Raw genomic sequence first — 16,352 nt, 5'->3', positions numbered from 1 at the left:
TGAAGGTTACACACAGGGCAGCATGGAAAAACTTTGATGGCGGATTCGCTGAGAGCTGAAGGGTGAATGGTGTACACAAATGATGAAGGAGCTGGAGAATGAATGTAGGGATAGTTATGGCATATGCAGATGCAAAGGGAGAGAGCAGCGTGAGGACAATGATGCACTGTGGGTAAAAATGATATGGCTGCGTGAAATGGAAGGGATTGGCCAACGATATGATGGACTCAAATCTGGAGATTTGAACAGCGCATACCCCAAAAAAAATTCGAATTTTTCTTATGAAGATGAATGCCCAGCAGAGAAATAGCTTGGAAACCTTGAAATTCCTCAGAGAAACCCTGCAAATTCTCCAGTAAATTTTAAATGGTCCTGCATTCAAATTTGTTTAATGAAAACCCCGAAAAATTTTCAAAGTTTGTACCTGCAGCCTGTAAAAGAAAAGAAAACCCAAAATAATATGTGCAAGAAAAACGAAATTGAAAACCCTAACTAAATAATTACAACATTTACAGAATTTCGACTCTTAAGCAGCCAGATTTGTCAATAATCACAATAATATTATCAGAATTTAATTTTAATGTGAGATACTTCAGAAAACCCTGCATGCATTCATAAAAAAAATTCAGATGATAAGCCCAAGATTAAAAACTCGCTGGGCTCTTTCAGAAAACATAATCGGGGAGTTGGCTGGTTCAGCCGAGAACTTCCCCTAACGCCCGGTAATCTGAAAAAAGGATTTCCTGCACAACTTAAAATCAACCATTAACATAGAGGGAGAAAACAATAGTGAAAACCAGATCAAATAGAGATACCTGCCACTATATTTCAGAATCTAAACTATCATTCAAACCCCAAAGATCAGACAAGATACCTGTGCCTAGATCAATCTTCATTAAGCTATTATCAATGGCTGAAAATAAAATTATGCAGAAAAATAAAACAATTTTACAACATTTCTAGAAGAGTAACACCAGCAAGATTTTTAACCTCAAAGTATTTCTTTATTGCACAAAAATGACAACAAGAGAGCTTTCTTTAGCACCAGACTCTCAGATCCAATCTGATCTCAAATGACCCCTAGCACCCTATTTAAAGGAAAAATTCCCAACAACTAGTTCGAGTGATCCACGTCAAAAATATCTCGACCGTCGATGAGGATCAAGTTATCTCTTAATCTCATCTGTCGAATTTTTAATGCATTAAAAAATTGAAATTTTGCATTTATTTACTCAAAATATTATTATTTTATTATTTTTAGGTTTTTACTTTATTTTATTATTATTATTATTATTATTATTTTATTTATTTTATAAATTTTATTATTTTATTATTTTAAAATTTTTATTTTTCAGTTATTTTTTTTTTTAATTTTAAATTTATTTTTAAATGGGTCCTCGAACTTAGCCTTTGGAAAAATCACCTAGGACCTAGGACTTAGGACTTATGAGGGGATTAAAACACTTTCTAACCCTCAAGACACCTTACATCATGACTTTTACAACTTTACATTTCAAGGGGGAGAACCCATTTGACAGAGACCCTCATAAATTACCCAGTTTTGCGACACAACTATAATCTAGCAGATTAACACTAGGATTCTCCTAAGATTCTAATGACAAAATCCATTCCGGCTTTGGGGTTAGGCTGAAAGAAAACTCTGCCGATCATAGATCGGTGAGACAAAAAACCTTCCAGAACGTAGATTATCACTAGGAAATTAGGTCCACCTAGGCAATTTACATACATGACTCATATCTGCTAATATTATTTACAATTCACACATGCAGACTAGGTTTACAACAAAATATGATCAAGTCGACGATGACTGTCAAATGGCACGGACATGTCAATTAAGCGCTATCCCTTTTGTGAAAAAAGGGGGTGTACTGCTATGGGAAGTTGACACGTAATGGTCAACATTACCTATTACAGATAATGATCTTGTTCAGTGCTCGATAGTCAATACATAGTCTCCAAGTCCCATATTTCTTCTGTACCAACATGATCGGGCTCCCACAGGGCGATGAACTTAGATGGGTGTGACCTTTCTGCAATAGATCCTGAATCTACCTCTTGATTTCATCGTTCTCTAGAATGGAGCATCAATAGATTGGTCCATTGGATAGCGGTGCACCTAGGGTCAGATCAATGGAGTGCTTGACTTGACAGTGCAGAGGAACCCTTGTGGGTGAGGTGAAGATGTCCTTGTACTCCTCCACGACCTTGTCCATCTGTAGTTTTCATGAGGAGGGGCCCTATTTGGAGGTCATGGCCACCATCTTCTTCTTTCCTTGAGGGCGTATCATCAGGAAAATAAATTTCCCGGTTTTGGAAATGAGCTTACTGCATTGTTTTGCAGTAACCAAAGAGATGGCGGTAGGTAGTGCTACCTCCGATATCCTATACAACTTATTTTACAAAGTAACAATAACAACACGAGGCCTTGATTCATACAAAGCATGTCACTTCCACAAATATGGTTGGCCTAATAATACATCACAAACATCAAGGAGAGTAATGTCACACAATACCTCATCTGTGAAGGGCTTGATGTGATATGGAAGGCGACACTGCTCGCTCACACGAAGATCCCGTCCTTAGTGAAGCCACCCGATGGCGTACAATTGTGGATGTGTTGTGGTCGGTAAGCCCAACTGCTTCACAACCTCTGCCAAAATGAGGTTCTTTTTGCTCCTACTTTCGACAATGAACTGTAGTGGGGAGCCCTTTACCCACATCTGGGAGTGGAAGAAGCGCTCCTCCTCTGGATCTTTGGGTCAATACATAGGAAAAACGGGAGGTGATTTTATCAATAATATAATATGTATATATAATTTTTTTGGCGAATCTCTCACCAGATTATATTATCTTGTACAATGATGGAGAATCTTTCATTGAATTATAAAATCTTGTAAGATCTTGGCAAATCTTTTACTGAATAATAAAACATTGTGAAGTCTTGGCGAATGTTTTGTTAAAGTATGAAACCATATATGATAATAAGAAAACATATTCATTAAACTGTAATATACTAACATACATGTTTGGAAAAAAGAAACATAATTTTCTCTTCCTACAAACAATGTTCCAAGTTTTAGTGGCCATGTTTGTCAAGGTTCTTACAATACACTCTTTCATATCCTTCTATTAGTTTGATAATATTCCACAACAAAGTTCTTTTAGGTGTTGATATTGACAATGAGTTCTGTCAAGGTAGGAGAGATTAATATTTTCTTTACAACTTTTGTCAAGCTACCACTTTTTTCAAGTTATCAAATTTCTTTCTTATTCCATAGATTCAAACTGCGAGATAAAAAAAACACATCAAGTTTGTTTACCCCATCACGCCAACAAGTAGCAAGCCCCAAATATATTATATAAGAAAGTATAAGGTATCCCAAAGGCTTGACGGGGATCTAATTGAAAGAAGTGATCATTGTGAGAATCCTTTCAATGAATATATGAATATATAAATGTAGATTTATTATTATTTTAATTGGAAATCTTCAATTAAATAATAAAATTTAATTACGTCTCTCCCAATCTAAATTGCTTATTAGCATAATTCACTACACTCCTAGGTCTCACATTCTTTAACATCGTTGTAACACGTAGATTAATTTCCTTTTTGGTGAACAATCTCCATCTTTTAGGAAAATATGGTGCAGTGGCTCCAACCCCTACAGATCATTAGGACAAACTAAGAATAACACAGAAGGTTGTACAAACCAGCGTATTTTTCAAACAACTAATCCAACATGAGTACCTAAAGTTTTTCATGAAGATATCATATTGAGAATTTTTGAAAAATGGTGAGAAATCTTCTATGAGGGTGATGCGGAAAGAGTGATAAGGTTTCATTGTTTTGAATTTTTTTTGTTAAATCAGAAAAAGTTAAAAACCAATATTAATGGAGATATTGGTATTTTTTACTAAATTTTGTGAAGTGACTAGATGTAGCTTTAACCATTCACCTTAAGATGTTTTTACAATATAATTTCCTAAGTCTATTTAATATCTTCATTATCATAAAAGCCAACCTATATCCATCTTAACTCCACATCTACCACTCTTAGGGGATGAAATCTATTTATCCCTTTGAGCACTTGGTAGACCCAAAATTAAGATGGATCTAAGATGATATAAGTTCCCCTTTAAATAGTCTATGCTCACATGAATACCATGGTATTACTATGGGTTATCATAAACCTGGAGCTTAAAAATTACTATTAATAATTTATAGAAATTAATAAAATTAATAATTGATTTTTATTTTATTTTTTATTTTAACCAAGTTAAAATGTTTAACATACATTAAAAACCTGCCTCGAGAGTGAAAAATGGAGTGCGCAGGCGTTTTTTCTCCCGCCCTAGGGTTTCTGGTCTCAAAAGCTGCCGTCGCTTGCTAGTTCGCGCCGTCCTCGAGGTGTGGCCATGGATCTCTGCTCTCTCACAGCATCGAGAATGATGGGATCATACCCACGACGCAGGACCGATTACCCACGGCGGTTACCACCTGGAACCCCTGCAGAAATTCCAGGAGCAAGAATGGTGCGAGATGTTACCTTTAGCCTGTGTGCCATGGCAGAAAGGGAGGGCGATGTGGAGAAAAAGAACTGGGTCCCTCGGCGCTTTGGACCCTTAGCTTGAGACCACTCTGGACGCCATTGCTATTTGGCCGTCAAACTACGCCATGGCAAAACGTTTCGCTCTGGCCTTTTCCATTTTGGGCAGTCGGCTCTTCTTACTCCACGTCCCTGCCTACAGACTCCCTTCTCCGGCAACTACCGCTCTCGTCCATATGCAGCAGCAGTATAGCCAGGATCTGGGGATGGCCCCGCAGGCACGCATTCATGATGTTTCAACCTCAAGCCCTCATTCAGGCAGCCAAGATTTTACTCATCTCCAGCAAGCAAGTTTTCAGATCCAAATAATTCTTCTGACAGGCAAAACCCTGCTACTTGAGGTCCGGCCGTCCTTCACAGTGTGCCATCTCTCAAAGATTCTCGAACAGAGGTTGGGATCTCTTCCTCCCTTCTGCGGCTCCTCTTTGTTGGTAAGCAGCTTGACCACAATCGGCCTCTTTCCTTTTATAATATAGAAAGAAATGCCACAGTGATCCTATCTCTTCGTCTAAGGGGAGGTGCAGTGGGGCAATCCTCTGCCTCCAAAGGTTTTTCCTACAAAGATGTCGTACATGCACAGCCGGCCAAGAAGTCTGCCCAATCCACTGAGACTCCCAAACCTTTCTTGGTGGACAAAATGGAGGAAACCCCTGCCATTGAAATCTCTCATCCATCTTTGGATGATCAATACCAGACATTTGCAGAAACAACCCTCATTTGCAGATTTAATGGCCTATGGCCCCGCACTGCTGATCTATACCAGTGGATCCATTCTAATTGGACCAACAACTGCAAACTCTTTTTCTGTTCGAAAGGCTTCTTTATTGTAGTCTTTGCCTTCAACGAAGATTACCAGAGAGCCTTAGAGGGGGGCCCCTGGTTCTGGGGATCAGCTGGACTTTTCCTCTCTCCTTGGTTCCCAGATTTTGACCCCTCCTCTGCAGTGATCTCCAAGCTTCCTATCTGGGTCAGGCTTCCAAATCTCCCCGCGCATCTATGGCATTTTGCTGTCTTTCAAGGAATAGCAGATACCCTTGGCCACTTCCTGACAACAAATACCTCGAGGGGGGAGAAAGGAATATACACCTATGGTAGAATTTGTGCAGAAATAGACATCAGTAAAGGGCTGCCAGACCAGATCATCCTCAAAGTCGGGGACTTCCATTGGACACAAACTTTGGACTATGAGAATACAGCCTTCAGATGCCGTCATTGCCATCAGACAGGGCATCTGCAGAACTCATGTGCAGCGTTCCTCAACAAAAAGAAGAATATCACTCACAAATCCAAATCCAAGAGTTGGAAACCTTGTGACAGACCCCCTATGGATGACATAGAGTCCTCCAGCTCTAATGAGGAGGACATCGAAGTGGACGAGGAGAACTTGGAGTGCCCGAAGGACTTGCCCTTAGAACGCGATTTGGATCCTTTTGCGCCTCTATTCTCGCAGAAACGTACTCATGAGTCTTCGCCCTCTGATTCAGACAAGGAGTCTCCTCTAGCTCAGATCAGTTTGCAAGTAGTTCCAGTCCAGCGAGACTAAAATGGTTGGGTCAAAGTCAGCAAAAAGAAAGGATAAAATGTAGATTGGAAAATTCTACTCATGCTGGGTAGACTCCCTAGACCTGCTTGTTCTTTCTGTCCTCTCTACTTTCTTCTGCTTGTGCCGTGGTTTTTTGGGACTGAGGTTGATTTCATATCATTTTCGGCTCCCCTGCTCTTTTGCTTCGCTTCTTTGTAAGCTTTGATTGTACCATATGTCTTTTATTAATAGATTTAGTCTTAATTCAGAAAAAAAAAACATACATTAAATTACAACATCCATTTTTACTCTTGATCCACCAAGATTGCATATCACGATATTTGATCCCTCTCGGGGCTTAGTAGATCCAGAGTAAAGATGGATCTATGCTGGTTTAATTCCCCCATTTAAATAGGCTACATTCCACGTGAATACCATGGGTCAATACCATATGTCATTTTTATTTTTATTAATAATGTTTTTTTGCATGGTATTCATAATAATCTAGCCCATGGTATTTGACCCATAGTATTTTCCCATAGGTTTCACCTAAATATAACACATTTTTTGAGTGTTTGTAAATATAAGGTGGCTTATGGAGTAAATATAATTTTTTTTTTATTTGTTTACCATACCTCTCGTTTATTTATATTTTTATTAATTTACCATACCTCTTTTACAAATATGGTATTTGGCCCATATGATTCACTTAAATAAAACCTCTTTTTTGAGCCTTCATAAATAGAAAGAGGGTTATGGAATAAATATAAAAAAAGGTTTTATTTATTTACCATATGTCTAGTTTATTTATATTTTTATTTATTTACCATACCTTTTGAGTAAGTATAAAAAGAGGTTTTATTTATTTACCATACCTCCACTTTATTTATATTTTTATTTGTTTACACCCTTGCATATATATAAGGTGACTTATGGAGTAAATATAAAAAATGTTTTATTTATTTACCATACCTCTCATTTATTTATATTTTTATTAATTTAACATACCTCTTTTATAAATATGGTATTTGGCCCATAGGATTCAATTAAATAAAACCTATTCTTGAAAATTATGGTGAATGGAAGGTTATAACTCCTAATTTCAAGGGCTAAATTTACCTTTTTTACCCTCCCCCTTAAAATAAGGTGGGCTATTTGAGGCGATTTGTAAAAATGTACTATGATACAAAATATTCGCGCACTAAAAATTTAAACCCCTTAATTTCGCCTAAGGGCGAACATTTGCCTCTAAAATTTTCCATGTTCGTGGTGGCAACGGTAGCATTGGGCTCCACATCAATAATCTGCTACCCTTTGTCATTCCCCTTATCAGGTTTTGACTCAGAGTTGGAACATGCATATGATTCTGAAACCTTTAGCTCAGGCCACCAGTGACTGCTTGGCCCGACACTTGCTTGTGTTGTGAGTGGAGCTCTTATGGAACTCACACCACTTTCCCGTGTCTTTTTTTGGCTTCGCGACACTGTTCTTTTCTTGCAGCTTTGGTGGGTTGTCTTGGGCTGCCCCGCCTTGGCTTTGTCCTTTGTTCTGCAGTTTGGGGGCACCTTTCCCTTTCTTCGGATTCAGAGATCCAAAGTCCTGCTTCTTCTGTTTAAACTTTTGCTCGATCTTGACAGCATATTGGTATTCCGTGCCGAGCGAGGAGATGTTCATGAATTCTATTTCGTCCTAGATGTACTTGTGCAGACAGCTGCAGTATTTGAGTACAAAATGCTACTCCGAATCCTTGATACCCAACTTTGTGCGAAGGGTATGGAAAATATTGGTAAACTTTGGCACGTCTTGGTCCCTTCCCTGCCGCATGTGGTCCACTTTATGTATTGATCCTCATAGCTTCCAATAAGGTAGTACTGCTCCTTAATGGCAGCCCAGAACAAATTCCAAGTGGGTGTGGTTGAAAACAGTGAGGCCGTACTTTCATCCTTCTGCTCGCAATAGGTTTACCACTAGTCCTTGACGTGGGGGGCAACTTTGAGAAGAGTGATAGTAATCTTTTCCCGACCGGAAAAATCATGAACAAAAAAATACCTTCTAGTAGATTTAACCATTTATCTATGGTGTATACATCTATTTGACCCTCAAATATGGGAATGTCAAAGTTAACTTGTACCTTAAAGGGTGTGGCACTTCCAAAGTAGCTGCTGGAAGTAGATGTGTCACCCCTGGGTAGCCACTAGAGGATCTAGGCAAAGTTGTCCATCATCGTGTTTCTTTGTCGCTCGAGGGCCTCTTCGAGAAATATTTTGATAGGATCTCCTGCCCCCTCTTCTTTCTTTTCATCCGCCATGGGAGGCCGTCGAGATTTGTGAGGTTGGTCTTGCAAAGTTTCAACCAGTTCAAGCCCTAACTCCTTATATCCTGACCTCATTGGGGACATGCAAAGAAAGACAAAGGAAGAGCAGACCGCTCCGATACCACTGATCCAGATTTAAACAGGAATGAAACAAATTACAGGGAGAACCATTAATACAGAGATGCAGCAAAAATAATACTTCATTGCATTAATTTAAAATACTGAAATATGCTTACAAATAGAAATGGAAATAAACTAGCTCGGGCGATGGTAGCTTATCTCTGAGGAGAGATGTGGCGGCTACATGCCTCTGAACTGTGTTACCATGAGGCTTGAAGGCCTATTTATTGTTGAGAAACAATGGAAAACCCTAAACATCCAAAAACCTAACCCCAGGAGATGAAGCGCCAAACTATGGGTCCCGTTTTGGGTAAATTGGTACATCAACTTCCCGGGGTCGTAGCTTTGGCATATGATCTTCGTTTGATGCGCACAATACCTCATTAGAAAGATCTATATGAGGACTACAACTTTGGGAAGAGTAAAATTGGTCCATGGACCCATGTTGCTCCTAACTTTCCCAAAAAACATTGTTTAGGGCCTCAAAATGGCTCCAGAAGATTAGGACTCGAAAAACTGCTAAAAATAGTAAACTGTGCTACAATTAAGGAAACTAAAAAATTGAAAGAAACAATGGTGGGGGTCTAAGTGGAATTGGTGGGTGGCCACTAATATCCACCTAGATCAAGGTGCCTATCGAACCCTCTGATGTGTGGAATACTTCCGTCAAATCCAAGGAGGGCTTTTCGAATGGTTGGTCATGCCTTTCAAGTTAACGAATAGCCCTGCAACATTCATGAGATTGATGGATGGCATCATGTGACCCTTCACCAATGCATTCGTGGTGGTGTATCTAGATGAAATCTTGATCTTCAGCCAGAGTTTGGAAGCACACCTCCACCATATTTGACAGGTCCTCCAAACCCTGCGATAACACAAGTTGTGTGATAATTTGGAGAAATGAACTTTTGGCATGACCCAAGTTTCATATCTAGGGTACATCAATGATGAACTGGGTGTGTATGTCGACCCAACGAAGATACAAGTCATTCGGGATTAGCCAACCCCAATCGCTCTAACAGAGCTCTACAACTTTCTAGGTCTTGCCAATTTCTAGCGCAAGTTCGTGTTGGGGTTCTCTCATATCACTTAACCTTTACGAAAAGTCACCAAGGGTGGAGCGAAAGGAAATTTATTTTGGTTTGAAACCAAACAAAAGGTGTCTGCTGAGTTAAAGCATCACCTCTAATCTACACTAGTGCCCACATTACTAGACCTATAGAAACCATTTCAGATTGAGATAGATGCCTTCGACTATGTTATTGGTGTAGTGCTTACTCAACAGGGGCATCCAATGGCTTACCACAATGAGACACTTTTATACATAGTGTAAAGGTATCCCACCTATGACAAAGAAATGCATTCCATTGGGCAAGCCTGCTGTCAATGGAAGCATTACATTCTAGCGAAGGAAATGATCATATACACAGACCACCGACCCTTGGAGTTCATATACACACAAGTGAAGTTACAAAATGATCTCCATTAGAAATGGTCCACATACAAGCAACAATTCCATTTGAACATTAAGTACAAGAAGGGTGGCACCAATAATGTTGTAGACTTCCTCAGCCGACCACCAGTCATGGTGCTGATCATTGTGCTTGACTCTGTGGACATGAGAATTTGGGGTCGTTGCATCTTTAAAAGAGTGATCCAAAGTTCGACAACACATACCAGACACTCCCGGAAGGTAAGAAAGTTCCAAATTTTTACCTCTAGGATGCAATGTTATGCCACCTGGGACACATCTGTGTTCCTTCAAGCGAGCATGCCAAGATGATTTGGGAGATGCATTATAGTTGGGTCATTGGAGATTTCAGAGTAGAGAAAACAATGGCAGTATTGCAAAAGTATTATTATTGGCCAAACCTTCATCAAGATGTTGGGAAGTACATTCGATCCTGCACTGCCTACACCATTTCCAAACCAACCATCAAGAAGCAAGGCATGTATACTCCTTTACCTACTCCTATTTGAGCTTGGGAATCCATCTCCATGGATTACATGTCTGGCCTTCCTTCTACTAAGCATAACAACGACTACATTTTCATGGTCGTCGATAGATTCTCTAAGATGGCCATTACGGTAGCTTGCAAGAAGAGTATCACAACAGAGGCCATTACTAAGATATTCTTTAAGCTAGTGTGGGTACACTTTGGGATCCCATAATCCATTATCTTAGACCGGGAAAGAAGATTCCTAAGTGCGTTTGGGTCAAGTCTCTGGTTGATGGTGGATACCAAACTTACTAAGTCCATGACTTTCCACCCCCAAACTGATGGCCAAACATAGGTCGTCAACAGGATGATTGTACACATTTTACGCATGTACAACTCGAAGCATCCACACACATGAGATTAAATTCTCCCCTATGTCCAACACAACTACAACTGAGCTCTCCAAAGCTCAACAGACCACAACCCCTTTCAAGTGGGGCTAGGATTTCAGCCATTATGTCCTATTGATGTGTCCATACCATTTGCACGCACTTAGGCAAATTTGACCCACATCCAGTCTGAAGCAAACAGGGCTAATAACTTCATTAAGAACATTCAACATGTTCGCCAGGAGGTCCGTGATATATTGGACAAAGCCAATGCTAAGTACAAACAACGCCATGATCAACATCAGGCGCCAGACAAGTTCTAGGTGGGCGACAAAGTTTGGCTACATTTGCAGAAGGGGTGCCTTGTTGAACCTCACTGCAAGCTTTTCCCACTACGATATGGGCCATACGCCATCACCAAGGCTATAGGGAACAATTCCTTTGAGGTCAACATTCCACCTTTCCTTGGTCTACACCCAGTGTTCAATGTAATGTCTTCGACCATACTTTCCACTATTGTTGGACACATCTGACATTGCAGAACAACTCACACCAACAGAGCTAAACCCATACTGCATGGAATAAGCCACAAATGATCAGATCATGGACACATAGATCAATAACACTTTCCAACAGAAGATCCAACTATATCAGGTTGTTAAGGCTAGCCAACTCCTGCACCAAGGTAAGTGGCTCACTATGGACCAAGTTTAGCAGAAGTTTCCCCATCTCATGGAGGCACTCAACGCAACATGGACCATTTCTTCCTAAGGGGGGAGGAATGTTCTAGGTGGATATTGGTGGCCACCCACCTATTCCACTTGGACCCCCACCAATGTCTCTTTCAGTTTTTCAGTTTCCTTAATTGTAGCATAGTTTACTAATTTTGGCAGTCGTTTAGGTCCTGAACTTCCAGAGCCATTTTGAGGACCTAAATGACGTTTTTTGGGAAATTTGGGCAAGCATGATGCTTTATTTGATGTTTGTATTAGAAATTTGTATGAATCCTTGGATAAATATTTATAACGAGGTATTTTTTGTGTTAACCAAATATTGTATGCCAAAGTTATGACCCCGGGAAGTTGATATACCAATTTACCCAAACAGGGCCCAAAATCTTAGCGCTTCATCTCCGAGGGTTAGGTTTTTGGATGTTTATTGTTTTCCATTATTTATTAATAATAAATATGCCTTTGAGCCTCATTGTAACATAGTTTAGAGGCATGTAGCAGCCACATCTCTCCTCAAAGATACGCTACCATCGCCCCAACTAGTTTTATTTCCTTTATGTTTGTAAGCATATTTTAGTATTTGACATTAATGAAACGAAGTGCTATTTATGTTGCATCTCTGTATTTATGGTTCTATCTGTAATTTTTTGTGTTCCTGTTTAAGTTCAGATCAAAGACGAATTGGTTGGAATTGGATAATTTGATTGAACTGCACTATGGGCAATTTCCTGAGTTTTTTTGGCTAGTTTCTGGCATGTTGCAGTGAAAAACATTCCCTCAGCTTTAGGTCCTACAACTAAAATAATTTTTATAAGCTCGAGGAGGTAAATTGCGTAGCCTGTAGAATTTAACTTTTTGTTTAAGTAAATGTTGTAGCCTATAGAATTCAAATTAAAAAAAATAAAATGTTGTAGCTTGTAGAGTTTAAATTTTGTTTAAGAAAATTTTGTAGCATGTATAATTTAAATTAAAAAAAGAAACAAAAAGTACAAAATGGCATCTATTATCATATAAAGAAGGCTCAAGCCCTTCTGGGTTCTACTTGTCATCCCTGTAACGAAAAATTGGCAGGTTGTATAGGCTGGCTACGCTTCAGAGTTACTACATATTTCTACCTCGAGGACTAGTGACAACCATTTGGGGTTCACAATGGCTATGATATGAGGAGGTTCTCACCTGATTAACCCATTTTGTTCGACATCAATGCTGCCGATAGCAATAATCATCTTAAATTTGTAGAAACTTTTTCTACAATTATCTAGCTCCGATACCATGTAGAAACTTTTTCTACAATTATCTAGCTTTGATACCATGTAGAAATTTTGAATAATTTAACACATATTCACAGAGATTATCCTGATCATACAATTATAAGTGGAACATGTATAATACATAATCTCCTCTACGTTGATCATCAATTTACAGAAGCAGAAACATTCACAGGCGCACATAGAAGCATCAATCAAACTCATAAACACAGTATGTATCCCGGGGAAAGCATCTCGCTAAAAACCCCACACTATCTGTATATTATATTGATTGAATCATGTAACATTACAAAGCATAATACTTCTCACAAGTATCTCCACCTGTTACACACAATACAGCTCAGATTTGATCTCCAAATCTCCCCCGCTGCTTGCCTGCCTCCACTGCTCAATACCTGCTCAAGAACTGATGAGAATAGCTTCCCAAACTCGATTTTCACCTGCAAAATAGTCACTCACTCTTTGTGGACGTGAGCAAAGGCTAAAATGTGGGCCAAATACGTGAGCAAACTCATTGGCATACTCAATCCCTTGATTGTGCAAGATCTGATGCACAACTATAGTCACAACTGATAGCAATCTGATTCTCTACCACCTGTCCCTGTTGAACTGAACATGCACTGACATGCAATTGAGTTAACTGATGTATTCTTTAGTTGTATTATGAGTTAATAATTAGTTTAACAACTCATCATTAGTCTATCTGCAGTTAGACTAACTACAACCAGTTTAACTAAGTTAAACTGAACACAACTCCATCAACTGTACCTCCAGTCCACTAAACTCAACTCACTTGAGTTCTAACTGAAGTCATGCATGCAACAACTCAACTGAATCATAAGAAAAACGAATTTCCTTCTAACAGCTGCATGTGCCACTTCCGTAGCTCAAACTGAAGTGCTCCAAGAGAATAAGATTAAGTTTATAGTCCAAATATTATTGTGAGATAATAATATTTGACTTTTCTATTTTTGACAGCCAGTCTAAAAATAGACTTGATCACTCACACTTTCACTCAACTTTCATCAAAAATAGAAGTCCATCTATTTTTCCCAACTTGATCAATCATCCATAAACATAGACATGATCCATATGTCTAAAAATAGACATAGTCTAAAAATAGACTTGCGCCAAAAATAGCCTGCGGGCCCACTTAGTGAAGGCGACTCTTTTCACTAAGCTCCATCATCTTGTTGCAATCTCAACACTCCCTCTCGACAAGATATGGATTATCAACAACCCCTATCCTGCCTCGGTGGTACTCGAATTTGCTCCTGGTGAGAGCCTTCGTCAGAATATCAGCATCCTGATCCTCCGTTGGAATGTACGAAAGTAACATGATCCTCCGCTGCACACAATCTCTGATATGATGGTACCTGATGTCAATATGTTTAGATCTATCATGAAATACAAGATTAGCCGAGAGTTTAATGCAACTCTGGTTATCACAGTAAATCACAGTAGGATCCAAATGAGAACCGAACAAACCAACCAGGATCTTCCTCATCCATATAGCCTCGCATGCAGCCAAACTTGCTGCCATATACTCGGCCTCCGCTGAACTGAGTGCCACAGATCTCTGCTTCCTGCTGTACCAAGAAACTGCTGTCGATCCGATACTGAAGACCCCTCCTGATGTGCTCTTTCTGTCTGTTGGGCTCCCTGCCCAATCTGCATCCGTGAAGCCACATAGCTTCACCTCATCCTCCTGTCTGTACCACAAACCATATCCCGATGTGCCTCTCAAGTAGCGCAATACATGCTTGCCCGCCTTCCAGAAGAGCTTGGTAGGCTTAACCATAGCTTGTGAAAACTGGTTAACTGCATAGCATATATCAGGTCGTGTATTGACCAAATACATCAGCGACCCCACCAACTGTCGATAAACAGTGGCATCCACTTCTTCTCCCGAAGTGGCATCCTCCTTCCTCCAACCTCCAGGAAGAGGAGTATCAACAGGCTTGTAGCCATGCATGTTGAACTTCTCCAGTATCTCCCGAGCATACTTGCCCTGAGAAACAAACAGTCCACCACTGCGCTGCCATATTTCCAATCCTAGGAAATAGTGAAGGAGGCCCAAATCCTTCATCTCAAACTCTGTAGCAAGATCCTTCTTGCATGACAGTATCAACAGCTCATCACCCGTTAGAATCAAATCATCAACATACAGTACAATGATAAGCAACTTACCCTCCACCACAATCTGGTATAGGTTCGGATCCGCCTCGCTCTTGGAGAATCCAAGTCCTGTGAAATAGCTGTCTATCCGTGTGTACCAAGCACGTGGTGCTTGCTTCAACCCATACAGCGCTCTCTTGAGCCTGCACACATGCGACTCGCTGCTGAAGACTTCAAAGCCTTCGGGTTGCTCAATGTACACCTCCTCCTCAATGACTCCGTTGAGGAACGCAGTCTTCACATCCATCTGATGAATGTGCCATCCCATCTGCGCTGAGAGAGCAAGAATCGTCCGTATGGAAGAATACCTTGCGACAGGTGCAAAGGTCTCCTCATAATCGATCCCCTCAATCTGTGAAAAGCCTTGGGCAACAAATCTTGCCTTGTACTTCTCCACACTCCCGTCAGCTGCCTGCTTAACTTTGTAGATCCATCTCGAACCCACCACTGATTTCCCTTCCGGTCTAGGAACAATCTCCCATGCACTGTTTCTGACAATAGAATCATACTCTTCCACCATGGCGTCTACCCATGCGGGATCCTCCACAGCTTCCTCGAAAGAGGATGGCTCAGTCACAACACACTTGCTCATAAGAGCCATGTATCCAGTGTACCGATCAGGTGACTGTCTCTGCCTGCGTTGGGCTGTAGGTGGTCCTACAACTTTCTCTGCATCTTGAGCCAGTCGCTCAGCTTCTGTCAAGCGCTTTCGCCCTCTGATGGTTGGCGCTGCATGAGTGGTCTCTTCCACTCCATGAACCTCGTCCTGTGGCTGATCCACGTCCTGAAGCTCATCCTTAGGAACTAATAGCTCCTCATCTGCATGCAAGTGTAGCTCCCTCTCAAGCGAACACTTCATGGCTTTCTCCTCCTGAAATTTTATATCCCGTCGCACAACAGTTTTACCACTGTCTGGCAAATACACACGATAGTTGTGGGGCGTATCAGTGTACCCCACAAATATCCCAACCTCTGCAGTCGGTTCCAACTTCTTTCTGGCATCCTTCGTCACATGCATGTAAACGTTAGCACCAAAAATCCTCAAATGAGAAAGATCAGGCTTCTTACCAGAATAAGCCTCCTCGGGTGTACTCATGCCAAGTATCCTATGAGGACAACGGTTCTGCACATAAACTGCTGTATTGCATGCTTCCACCCATAAGTGAAGGGGTAGGCCCTGATCATGCAACATTGCCCGTGCAGCACCCACAATCGTTCTGTTCTTCCGCTCAGCTACCCCGTTCTGCTGTGGGTTATGGGGA

The sequence above is a fragment of the Pinus tabuliformis genome, chromosome 1_2, assembly GCF_031772625.1.
Source record: "Pinus tabuliformis cultivar Carrire ecotype Pingquan chromosome 1_2, CPIR1, whole genome shotgun sequence".
Classification (NCBI taxonomy): domain Eukaryota; kingdom Viridiplantae; phylum Streptophyta; class Pinopsida; order Pinales; family Pinaceae; genus Pinus; species Pinus tabuliformis.
This window is presented reverse-complemented; position numbering follows the sequence as displayed.